Here is a 12,908-nt window from a genome sequence, read left to right as displayed (position 1 = left end):
TGGGGGGTGGGCGGGGAGACTAATACCTTAGTAAGTACAAGAGAAAATTCTGATTAACTTCATTTTAGATGTTGTCTCTTAAACCCTTCCTGGGATCTGATTTATGCTGACACTGTGGGCACTGTATAAACAGTTTGTTGCAGTGTTCCTTCTCTCCTTGTGCCCCCACTTCCCTCTCCATCCCAGTAAATCCTTTGAAGGTTTTATTATTCAGGGGTGGGAAGATTGGAGTGAAAGCTACAGAATGATTTAACACTGTGGGAACGTAATCAATAAGAGTGTTGCTGAGAGCTCCCAGGAAAGGGTGTTGTTTTCCATCCAGATGATAATGAGGCCGAGTAGCAGCAACCTCTGGAGGAGGAGTGCTAGCCAGTGATTCTTTGGTGGTGCTTTTGCTGGTTGCTAATTAATAGTTTTGAGGCCAGTGGGGCACCTTTTGGCCTCTTTGACATTTGCAAGCTTTTCTGTGGCTTGTCCCACATGTCTTTCCACCATCAGGGGTCACTCTCAACTGGATTGGAGTCTGACAAGTCTAATTGGCTCGAAGCTATGCAGATTTAAACATCTAGCCCACATGCCAAAAATCTGATGTTTTCTCATGCTGCTTCTGAGTTCCTGGCATTATGGGATTGGTGCATGCCTGAATTATTATGTACCAGCTTATCCTTCTGTTAGCATGTTAAAGAGCAATTAGCTGGATGTGGTGTAAGAAATAGGGGAAAGAACTTCAATGCAGTTCAGTTGTAAATGCCTTTTATACTTAAAAAAAAAACTGTCAGACCATTGAGCATTACTGGTTGGAAAGCAGATTGAATCGTATAGTCAAATTTTTTAAAGGGTGAATAATTTCCTGAGCGTTGGTTAAGAAAAAAAAAAAAGATCCTTGCTGGGCAAACATACAAGGATGGTGTAATGTAAATCACCCAAACATTCTTGATTTACTTTCGCTGTCCTATTTCCTTTCCTGATCTTACGCTTCTCTCACATTCTCAACTCTATTTTTTTAAAATAATTTTAACTTCCTAATAACTGGTTAATGGTCAATTTACTAGATATATTTTCCTGTAGATTATGTTTTTTTCATCATTGCCAATTCATAGGATTCTGAATTAATGGTGGATGCTGGGCTGAATGTACTCACATTCAACCCAAGTCATTTGGATAAGATAATAAATTCTTGATTTCTTAGAAATTATTTTAATTGACCATTGAGAAAAACAGAATAATATAGTAGCTAGGCTTATATATTGCTTCGTAGTTTACAAAATATTTTTTAATGTTTAATCTTGAGAAGACAGTAGGTCAGGGTAGGTTAATAGCCTTAAATTTGTAAATAAATTTATTGATTTACAGAAAAGTTAGGTGACTTGCCCAGTGTACCTGTGCCCAGTGTACCTGAGCCGGAGATGGTTTTGATCCCAAGCCACTTTTTCACCACAACGTGTATGCGTTAAGGTAATTGTTCAGTAGATTATTTCATAAACATCTTTTTGGACTACAGATAGTATAATAATTTTTTGGATGTGTTGTCTTAGTTTTTGAACTATCCAAAGAGTTTATGAAAGATAGCAAAAAGTGATGAGTAATTTTACCTATGTGTATTAAAAAGTTTTTTTTAACACCAAAATGCTCTAGCAACTGAGCTTTCATTTAATTACCATTTTCTGAGAAATCTGTGTCATCTTTGATAATTCACCAGAAGACATCAATTTTGCCATACTACATATGGGAAATATCAAATTAATTAATCTTTAAAAGTCTTTCTTTTTATTAAAAAGATGTATAGATATTTGTTTAATGCTAATGATAATTTAAAATATCAGTTCATTGCTATTTTCATTCTTTGCCTCAAACAGTTGAGAAATTTGAGAATTTTATTTTTTTCTCCTTTATAAAATCATAGAATGATGTTCTTTTTTTTCAGACAATTCTTTGGTATCTGAAAACTGGTCATATCTTAAACCCCTCTTTCTGTCTCCTCACTATTTATTTATACTGTAATAATAGTTTTGGAAAAACTATTACAAGATAAAGAGAAATGTGTGTATGTGTGTAGCATAGTGTGGTGGTTTCCCAGTAATTCAGAAATTTCTATTTGTCAGTAAAATTGATTACTTGGAGCATAGTGAACTTCATTTGTCTCTTGTTTTTGGTTTTTATTTGTGTAGTGTTAGACACCCTGAGTCATAGACACTGACATTTAGAGATCAAACTAGTAGAGAACTTAGATATCATTAGTTCAGCTTCTCATTATATATTATGCCAATTTTATTTTTTGTTTTTCTGTTTTTTTTCCCCTAGAGCAGATAACTTGGAATTCATTAATATAAAAAGAAATAAGAGGGTAAGCATTTTAATATGTTACCTGTGAGAGTAATTTATTATGACATTGTCTGACATTTCCCATTAGGAAATAATAAGCATTAATTTTAACAAATTCTAACATTTGACCAAGGAGTTTTAATGAACAACTTCAGTCTTACTATTTCAGGTAAGAGTGAGACCACATCTGGTTCTTGAAGGGGAAAGGAACTAACACTTTTTAAATATCCGCTATTTGTTAGGTTGGGTGACCAGAGATCCCAGTATGCCTGGGACAGTTTGATTTACACTTGCTGTACTGGCCTAATTACTAATAGTGCTTCTCTTCACTTTCAAATCATATGAAATATATGAATTGAACATGTGCCTTCTGTCTCTTTTGTGTAAACATTCTCTAATGGAATTAACTTACAAGAAAATTTGTGTTTCTAGTTTGCCATTAACTAATTGTGTGATTTGGGTCAAATTATTTACCTCTCTGTAAGTAAGGTTTCTCATTAGCAAAACAGGGACAGTATACCTTTCCCATACAATAATAATGACTTACCAGAACTTCTATGGCTAGTTCTTTTGGAACATATCCAGAGAAGACTATTATCAGACAAAGAAATTATTATTTTAAGGAGGTATCAAACATTTTAAGGTCTATGATGGTGGGGCTTACACAAGACTTTGGTTCAAATCCTGGCTCAAAACTTTACCAAACATGAACTCTTGGAGAATTATGTCTGGACTGTGTGTGTGTGTTTGTGTGTGTGTGTGTGTATGTGTATAATTATTTTTTTATTTGAAAATAAAAGGAAAAGAGCTAATACGTCTTACCTCACTGGCACAGACTTGGTGAATGATAAATACTCAATAGATGTTTGTTTTTCCTTCACTTAGTTTTATGAAATATCAGTAATTGGACAAATAAGCTTAGAGTCATGTGAATGTGGCTTACCATTTTTGTTATGTAATAGTGATAATAATAATAATAGTGTGTTCCATCTGATTTTGCTCACTCACTTAAATCACTGAGTTTATATCTCCTTGATCATTATGCTTAAGAAAGTATAAAGGATTCAAAATAACTTTGTATTGTATATAAATCTTGTTTCAGTGAAAGGAGTTGAGTAGAGCTAGGAAAGATATTAGCTACTTGAGCCAAAATGGATGTGATTTCGGTGGATTTAAATTCTAGAGGAAAGGATGAGTGCAGAAGTCAGTTTAACTGTCCAGAAATTAAGGAGAAAGAAGCTAGGCAGAGGACCAAGCTAAGATGGGGTAGGGTGGGGCAGAATGTCATTTGGGGTCTGTATGTATCTGTTGGCTTTAACCAGGTCTGATTTGGAGTAAAGATCAATCTTTTGTTGGAATGTAGGGAAAAGTGGGGCTGTAGGAGAAGAGGTTGAGAGGAGTGGTAAGCAGAGTTAAGGTAATTTCAATTTGGGTTTCAATCTAAATGTTATGGGTAGATCCAAGACTTTGGTTGAAATCATTGGCAAATCTGCCTTGTTATGAGCTAGGAAGGAAAGATGTGGGTGAAATAAATCAAGAATGGATATCCTGGTTGGCTTCCTTTTGTTAAATTCATTATTCAGTGGTGCTTCCACACCAAGTGCCAATTAGAAATTGAGTATATGAAATTTTCTTTTGCACCTGGGCACAAATGAGTAGATAATCGCAGAATCATGTTCTATTAGAGGGCTAGAGCTATCAAGCATTATTCTCCAGTTTCCTCCAGACTCTAACAAAAAGTATTGAATGGTTAAGCAATTATTAAAACATTTTTATACTTATTTTCCCCTTAAAATTCTACTACTAAAGGACATGCTTATAAATGTATCTAGAATGCCTGTTTATTGTATGCTAACTTTATTCTTCTTTTTGTTACTGAGTTAGAAGGATCAATCTCTCAAGACCACAATCAATTGTGACTACATCTATAAAACTAACAGTGGATGTACATTTTCAAAATGGAATGTCGTTATAAAACAATGTAGGCCACTGTAAATCATAGCTAAAAACAGTCATAATGGAAATCTTTTATCTATGTCTGATCCACTAACATGTCATTATTCTGAGAACTAATAACTTTTTCTTGGAGATAGGGCCCTGAATTCAATTTTGTAGCTCACAGTCCCGGTAAATAGAAAAAGTCCACCAAACCTGACTTTATATATGCTAGTGATTTCATGTTTTTACCAAATGTATTGAGCTAGAAAAAAGAAAAGTGAGGTTTAATGGGTTTTCACTTGGCCAATAAGCTCTACTATGTCTATATGAAATTTTAATCAATATTTTTATATTATTTCAGAGATATATAAGTAGCATTATTTATTTCAGTAAAATCCAAGAGTACTTGGGAGAAATATTTGCTCCCCTCTCAAATCATAATTCAGCCTCAACTACTTGAATAGACTATCACTCCTCATTTTCTATTCCTTGAGCAGCTGGGCTGCAATAATCGACTTCCACCATATTGTTGTTAGCAGAAAGGAGTAAGCTGCTCAGTTCCTGGCAGTGGGTCTCTTTGATGCTTCCTAGTTCCAAAGGAGAAATATACTAAATAAATGACAGTGCTCTGAGAAAAGGAGAACTTAAAAGACTGGTCTGCTTTCAAACTGAGAAACTGACTTCTCGTGAAGAGGTTCAGATTCTAAAGTTGATATTAGCTCCTAACGTTATTTAGTAATATTTTCCAAGAGGTATTTTATTTTTGTTTAAACAATTTTTATTTTTATCAATTTATTATTTAAAAGTTAAATAATACTTTTCAATCAGATTTTCATCAGATTTTTAGTTGCACGCAAAAGAATCCCACTGGCTAACTTAAAGCAGAAAAGGAATTTGTTAAAAGGATATTGGAAGACCTAAATAGAAATTTCTCCAAAGAAGATATACAGATTGCCAACAAACAGAAGAAAGAATGCTCAACATCATTAATCATTAGATAAATGCAAATCAAAACTACAATGAGATATCATCTCACACCGGTCAGAATGGCCATCATCAAAAAATCTACCAACAATAAATGCTGGAGAGAGTGTGGAGAAAAGGGAACCCTCTTGCACTGTTGGTGGGAATGTAAATTGATACAGCCACTATGGAGAACAGTATGGAGGTTCCTTAAAAAACTAAAAGTAGAACTACCATATGACCCAGCAATCCCACTACTGGGCATATACCCTGAGAAAACCATAATTCAAAAAGAGTCATGTGCCAAAATGTTCATTGCAGCTCTATTTACAATAGCCAGGACATGGAAGCAACCTAAGTGTCCATCAACAGATGAATGGATAAAGAAGATGTGGCACATATATACAATGGAATATTACTCAGCCATAAAAAGGAATGAAACTGAGTTATTTGTAGTGAGGAGGATGGACCTAGAGTCTGTCATACAGAGTGAAGTAAGTCAGAAAGAGAAAAATACTGTATGCTAACACATAAAAAAAACACATAAAAAAACACACATAAAAAAAATAAAAAAGGGTCATGAAGAACCTTGGGGCAAGACCAGAATAAAGACACAGACCTACTAGAGAATGGACTTGAGGATATGGGGAAGGGGAAGGGTAAACTGTGACAAAGTGAGAGAGTGTCATGGACATATATACACTACCAAACGTAAAATAGATAGCTAGTGGGAAGCAGCCACATAGAACAGGGAGATCAGCTCGGTGCTTTGTGACCACCTAGAGGGGTGGGATAGGGAGGGTGAGAGGGAGGGAGACACAAGAGGGAAGAGATATGGGAACATATGTATATGTATAACTGATTCACTTTGTTATAAAGCAGAAACTAACACACCATTGTAAAGCAATTATACTCCAATAAAGATGTTAAAAAAAGATATTGGATACTATCCAATTATTAAAGAATATTAAAAGGAATCTTTTAAAAAAACCTCGAGGTTCAGGCTTGTAGTTTACATTGATAGGAACAAATATCCAAGTTATTTTGAAGAATGAATGATCTTTTGGATATACATGTGGAACGTTGCACCTTTGACAATACTCATACTGGACCTTGGGTGCTGCTTCTAGAACCACTGCCTCTGGAATCTGGATATAGTTGCTGCTGCTACTGCCCCTATCACCACTAGAATAGATTCTGCATGTTCACTGTGATAGGGTAGTGCTCTGCTGCTTGACTTTGCTGAACATCTTACCATACTGGAGACTAACCCAGAGATTTAAATAATGAATATTCTAGAAAAATGCAGTGGGTTATCTAGTAAGGTTGTGACCTTCTATTCACTGGAAATGTTTAAATAGTGACATGATGGGCACTTATTAGGATTATTTTAAAGGGGATTTCTTCTCTGCATAGGGTTTAAACTAGATCCTGTGAAATCACAGTTTAAATTTGGGGAAATTTTTTTTTTTTTTTTTTTTTGCGGTATGTGGGCCTCTCACTGTTGTGGCCTCCCCCGTTGCGGAGCACAGGCTCCGGATGCGCAGGCCCAGCGGCCATGGCTCACGGGCCCAGCCGCTCCGCGGCACATGGGATCCCCCCAGACCGGGGCACGAACCCGCATCCCCTGCATCGGCAGGCGGACTCCCAACCACTGCGCCACCAGGGAGGCCCCAAATTTGGGGAAATTTTTAAAGATATGTTTATTGTCCCACTTGTCATTTTCCTTACTTTCTTTTTCCTCTATTGATCTGCCAGGACAGCTGCTGGAATAGCACTCTGTGATTGTCCTTTCCTAGATGCCATTACAGACAAATGAAGGTAGAATATAGGTTTGTGCATAAGAAGGTTCATTCTATCTGTTTCTGTACCGCAAACAATGACTACTTCTCACTTAATAAACCTGGAAATAAAGACAGAGAAACTATTATTGATGTTATGGAGTGCCAGTTTAATATGTTAGATTGCACATAAACATTTACATTTATTCTTCATGAAACCCAATTTAAATGACAGAGGATTAATTAATATAGAAACACATATGGGCAAAAAGAAAGGGAGAAGGAAAGAAAGTAGATGAGAGATGTTCCTAATATTGGAAGATAGAAAGCAGATGTAAAAGTGTTACCTAACTATCTTATATAACTCAACAGCAAAAAATGAAACAATCCAATTGAAAAATGGGCAAAAGGACTTGAATAGACATTTTTCCAAAGAAGACATACAAATGGGCAACAGGTACATGAAAAAATGCTTGACATCATTAATCATCAGGGAAATGCAAATCAAAGCCACAATGAAATACTACTTCACACCTGATAGAATGGCTATTGTCAAAAAGACAATAGACAACAAGTGTTGGTGAGGCTGTCGAGAAAAGGGAACACTTGTGTATTGTTGGTGGGAATGTAAATTGGTGCAGCTACTATGCAAAACAGTGTGGAGGTTCCTCAAAAAATTAAAAATAGAGCGACCATATGATCCAGCAATTCCACTTCTGGATATATATCCAAAGGAAATGAAAACACAGTCTTTAAAAGATTTCTGCACCCCCATGTTCATTGCAGCATTATTCACAGTGGCCAAGACATGAAAACAACCTGTGTATCCATCAACAGATAAATGGATAAAAAGAATATGGTATAGTATATACAATGGAATATTATTCAGCCATAAAAAGAAGGAAATCCTGCCATTTGTGACAATGTGAATGGACCTTGAGGGTGTTATGCTTAGTGAAATTAGTCAGAGAAGGGCAAATACTGTATGTTCTCATTTATATGCGGAATCTAAGAAATCTGAACTCAGAGAAGTAGAGAGCAGAATGATGGTTGCCAGAGGCTGGGAGGTAGGAGCAATAGGGAGATGTTGTCCAAAGTGTACCAACTCCAGCTACAAGATGAATAAGTTCTGGGTATTTAGTGTACAGCATGGTGACTATAATTAATAATACTATATTATATACTTGAAAGTTAAGAAAGTAGATCTCAAATGTTACCACTACACACACACACAGTAATTACGAGTGGATGGAGGTGTTAAGTAACTTTGTAGTAATCATTTTGCAAAATCATCATATTGTACACTTCAAACATAAATATGTTGTATGTCAACAGTATCTCAATAAAGCTGAAAAAAAGTGGTGCATAACTTAGATATAGCAAGAGAAGTAAGATGATTGGTTTCATAGTTCTATGGAAATTTCACTAATTGTAGGCACCAGATAATGTTGTAGTCTGTGGTGTGGTGTGGGAATTAAAACAGAAGGGATTATTTTTAAATAGTAAATGGAATATTTGAGATCTAAGGAAAATGAAACAAATGACACAAATTATGAAAAATAAAACTTTTATTTTAATGTTAGGCTCAGAATGAGAAAGACCGTGAAGGATAAGGAGAAAGAGCATCACATCTTGCTAATAATTCCGTGACCCTTCATAATGAAAAGTCAGCTCAAGTTTCAGAAGATTAAATATTTCTCTTCAAATTTATTTATGCTGCTCAAAAGTCTTTATGCTACCAGCAATTAAAAAAAAGGGGGTTCTAGATATTTTAACAAAACTTTTGAAATACGGCTGCTTCTGATGAAAATTAGTTAACATTTGTACATTCATCCTGTAATGGTATATTTTCCTGTGATATATCAGAGGCTGGGAATATGGCAGTAAACAAGATAGGCACAATCCCTTTCTTCATGGAGTTCACAATCTTGAAATGAAGACTAATTTTAGTCTTATTAGAGCAAGTGCTTCTTACTTAGAGGGAAAAGGAATATGTCTAGTAATATTATAGGTACTTTACATTTAATCCCCTTAGAAGTTCCATGAGGCTTCATTTTTCATCTGTATTAATAGCAACTATTGTTTTGGATTGGTATAAGGACTAAATATGATAATGGATAGCCTTAGTTTAGTGCCTGCCAATAAGTAATCATTCAGCAGTAGTTAGATGTGCTTAATCTTCTTTTTATTCTTTTGATTATGATATATGCTATAGGACTTAAAGGAAGTGAAATTCAGGGAGGCTGAGTGACATGCTCAATGTCTCTTGGCTATTAAGTAGTGGAATCAAGATTTGAATACAAGTCTATCTTACTCAAGACTTCATGCTCTATCATAAATATTCTTCTAGTACATTATATTAAGTCTACCTTTTCAGGTTGGCTTACTATAGAGATAGTGTTTATGAAATAATCTTCATAGAAAAATATCAGATTTTCAAATAAGCACCTTGTAAATGAGCTATTGGAATATGATCTGCTTGTAATTGGTGGTTTATTCAGTTATTGTGGAATCAAATGGATTCCCAGTATCTTAGAAAAATTTAGTCTTACATTCTTAAAACTAGTAATGAGGTTAAAACTTAGTGTTCTTATTTTTTCATTTTGTAGTGTCCAAGTAGTATGTAAAAGACTTCTTTACACTATAGAAAGAATTCTGTGTAGGTTGATCATGTTTCTTTTTTTTTTTTTTTTTTTTATTTTTTTTTTATTTTTTTTTTATTTTTTTTTATTTTACAAATTTAATCAGTTATACATATACATATGTTCCCATATCCCCTCCCTTTTGCGTCTCCCTCCCACCCTCCCTATCCCACCCCTCCAGGCGGTCACAAAGAACCGAGCTGATCTCCCTGTGCTATTCGGCTGCTTCCCACTAGCTATCTACCTTACGTTTGGTAGTGTATATATGTCCATGCCGCTCTTTCACTTTGTCACATGTTTCTTTTTAACAACAATTTCAAGTATGGTCTGAATGTTTGTGTCCCCCTAAAAATCACATGTTGAAATCCTAACCCCCAAATGATGGTATTAAGAGGTAGGGTCTTTGGGAAGTGACTAGGTCATAGAAGTAGAACCCTCAATATTGGGATTAGTGCCCTTACAAAAGAGACCCCAGAGAGCTAGCTTGTACTTTCTGCCATGTGAGGATACAATGAGAAGTTGGCGGTCTGCAACCTGGAAGAGGATCTTCACCAGAACCTAATCATGCTGGCACCTGATATTGGAATTTCAGTCCAGAACTGTGGGCAATAAATTTCTGTTTATTTAATTAAAGTATAATTGATTTATAATATTATGTTAGTTTCAGGTGTACAACATAGTGATTCCATATTACAAAATGATCACCAGGAAAAGTCTAGTTACCATTAGTCACTATACAAAGTTATTATAATATTATTGACTATATTACCTATGTTGTATATTACATTTCTATGACTTACTTATTTTATAACTGGAAGTTTGTACCTCTCAATCTGCCTCATCTATTTCACTCATCCCCTGACCCCACTCCACTCTGGCAACCACTTGTTTGTTCTCTGTATCTCTGTTTGTTATGTTTGTTCAATTATTTTGTTTTTTAAGATTCCACATATAAGTGATATCATATGGTATTTGTCTTTCTGTGCTGACTTGTTTAACTTAACATGACACCCTCTAGGTCTATCCGTGTTGTCACAAATGGCAAGGTTTAATTTTTTTCTGTGGCTGAGTAATATTCCATTATAGGTATATACCACATCCTCTTTATCCATTCATCTATTGATAGGCACTTAGATTGCTTCCATATCTTGGCTATTGTAAATAACACTGCAGTGAACATTGGGGTGCATATATCTTTTCAAATTAATGTTTTTGCTTTCTTCAGGTAAATACCCAGAAGTGAAATTGCTGTAGCATATGGAAGTTTTAGTTTTAATTTTTTGAGGAACTTGCATGATGTTTTGAATAGTGGCTGCACCAATTTACAATGCCACCAAAGAGGGTTTCCTCTCCTCCACATCCTTGTCAACACTTGTTGTTTGTAGGCTTTTTGGTGAGAGAATTTCTGACAGGTGTCAGGTGATATCTCCCTATGGTTTTGGTTTGCATGTCCCTGATGATTAGTGATGTCAGCATCTTTTCATATGTCTCTTGGCCATCTCTATGTCTTTTTTGGAAAAATGTCTATCTAGGTCCTCTGCTGATTTTTTTTTTTTTTTTTTTTTTTTTTTTTTGCGGTATGCGGGCCTCTCACTGTTGTGGCCTCCCCCGTTGCGGAGCACAGGCTCCGGACGCGCAGGCTCCGGACGCGCAGGCTCAGCGGCCATGGCTCACGGGCCCAGCCGCTCCGCGGCATATGGGATCCTCCCAGACCGGGGCACGAACCCATATCCTCTGCATCGGCAGGCGGACTCTCAACCACTTGCGCCACCAGGGAGGCCCCCTCTGCTGATTTTTAAATCATGTTGTTTGTTTGTTTTTTGATGTTGAGTTGTATGAATTCTAACCCCTTATCAAATGTATCATTTGCAAATATCATCTCCTAATTTGGTAGGCTGCCTTTTGTTTTGTTGATAGTTTACTTCACTGTGCAAAAAGTTTTTAGTTTGATGGAGTCCCATTTGTTTATTTTTGTTTAGTTTTGCCTTTGTTTCCCTTTCCTGAGGAGACAGATCCAGAAAAATATTGCTAATACTACTGTCAAAGGGTATACTGCCTATTGTTTCTTCTGTGGTTTATGAAACCATAAACCTGTGTTTATGGTTTCAGGTCTTACATTTAAGTCTTTAGTCCATTTTGAGTTTATTTTTGTATATAGTGTGATAAAGTAGTCCAGTTTGATTCTTTGCATGTAGCTGTGTCCAGTTTTCCCAACACCATACTGAAAAGGCTGTCTTTTCCCCATTGTATATTCTCACCTCCTTTGTCATAGATTCACTGACCATGTAAGTGTGGATTTATATGTGAGTTGTCTATTCTGTTCCACTGATCTATGTGTCTGTTTTTGTGCCAGTACCATACTGTTTTGATTATTGGAGCTTTGTAGTATAGGTTGAAATCAGGGAGAGTGATACCTTCAGCTTTGTTCTTTCTCAAGATTGTTTTGGATATTCAAGGTCTCTTGTGTTTCCATACAAATTTTAGAATTATTTGTTCTAGTTCTGTGAAAAATGCCATTGGCATATTGATGAGGATTATACTGAATCTATAGATTGCCTTGGGTATTATGGTCATTTTAACAATATTAATTCTTCCAACCCATGAATATGGTATATCTTTCCATTTGTTTGTGGTATCTTCCATTTCTGTCATCAGTGTCTTATCGTTTAACCTCCTTGGTTAGCTTTTTCTCTAGGTATTTTATTCTTTTTGATACAATTGTAAATGAGGTTGTTTTCTTTATTTTTCTTTCTGATAGTTTATTGTTAGTGTACAGAGATGCAACAGATTTCTGTATGTTAACTTTGTATCCTGCAACTTTACTGAATTCGTTCATTAGTACTAATAGTTTTCTGGTAGTGTCTTTAGGATTTTCTATATAAGGTATCATGTCATCTGCAAACAGTGACAATTTTACTTCTTCCTTTCCAATTTGGATTCCTTCTATTTTTTTTTCTGGTCTGATTGCTGTGTCTAGGAATACTAATGCTTGAGGAATAAAAGTAGAAAAATTGTGCATCTTTGTCTTGGTCCTGATCTTAGACAGAATGCTTTCAGCTTTTCACTGTTGAGTATGATGTTGGCTGTAGAGTTGTCATATATGGCCTTTATTATATTTCCTGTGTACCCACTTTGTGGAGAGTTTTTATCATGAATTGATGTTGAATTTATTAAAAGTTTTTTTCTGCATTTGTTGAGGTAATCCTATAATTTTATTCTTCAGTTTGTTAATGTGGTGTATCACCTTGCTTTATTTGTGCAT

Source organism: Mesoplodon densirostris, chromosome 12 (assembly GCF_025265405.1).
Source record: "Mesoplodon densirostris isolate mMesDen1 chromosome 12, mMesDen1 primary haplotype, whole genome shotgun sequence".
Classification (NCBI taxonomy): domain Eukaryota; kingdom Metazoa; phylum Chordata; class Mammalia; order Artiodactyla; family Ziphiidae; genus Mesoplodon; species Mesoplodon densirostris.
Note: the sequence above shows the minus strand (reverse complement) of the source record.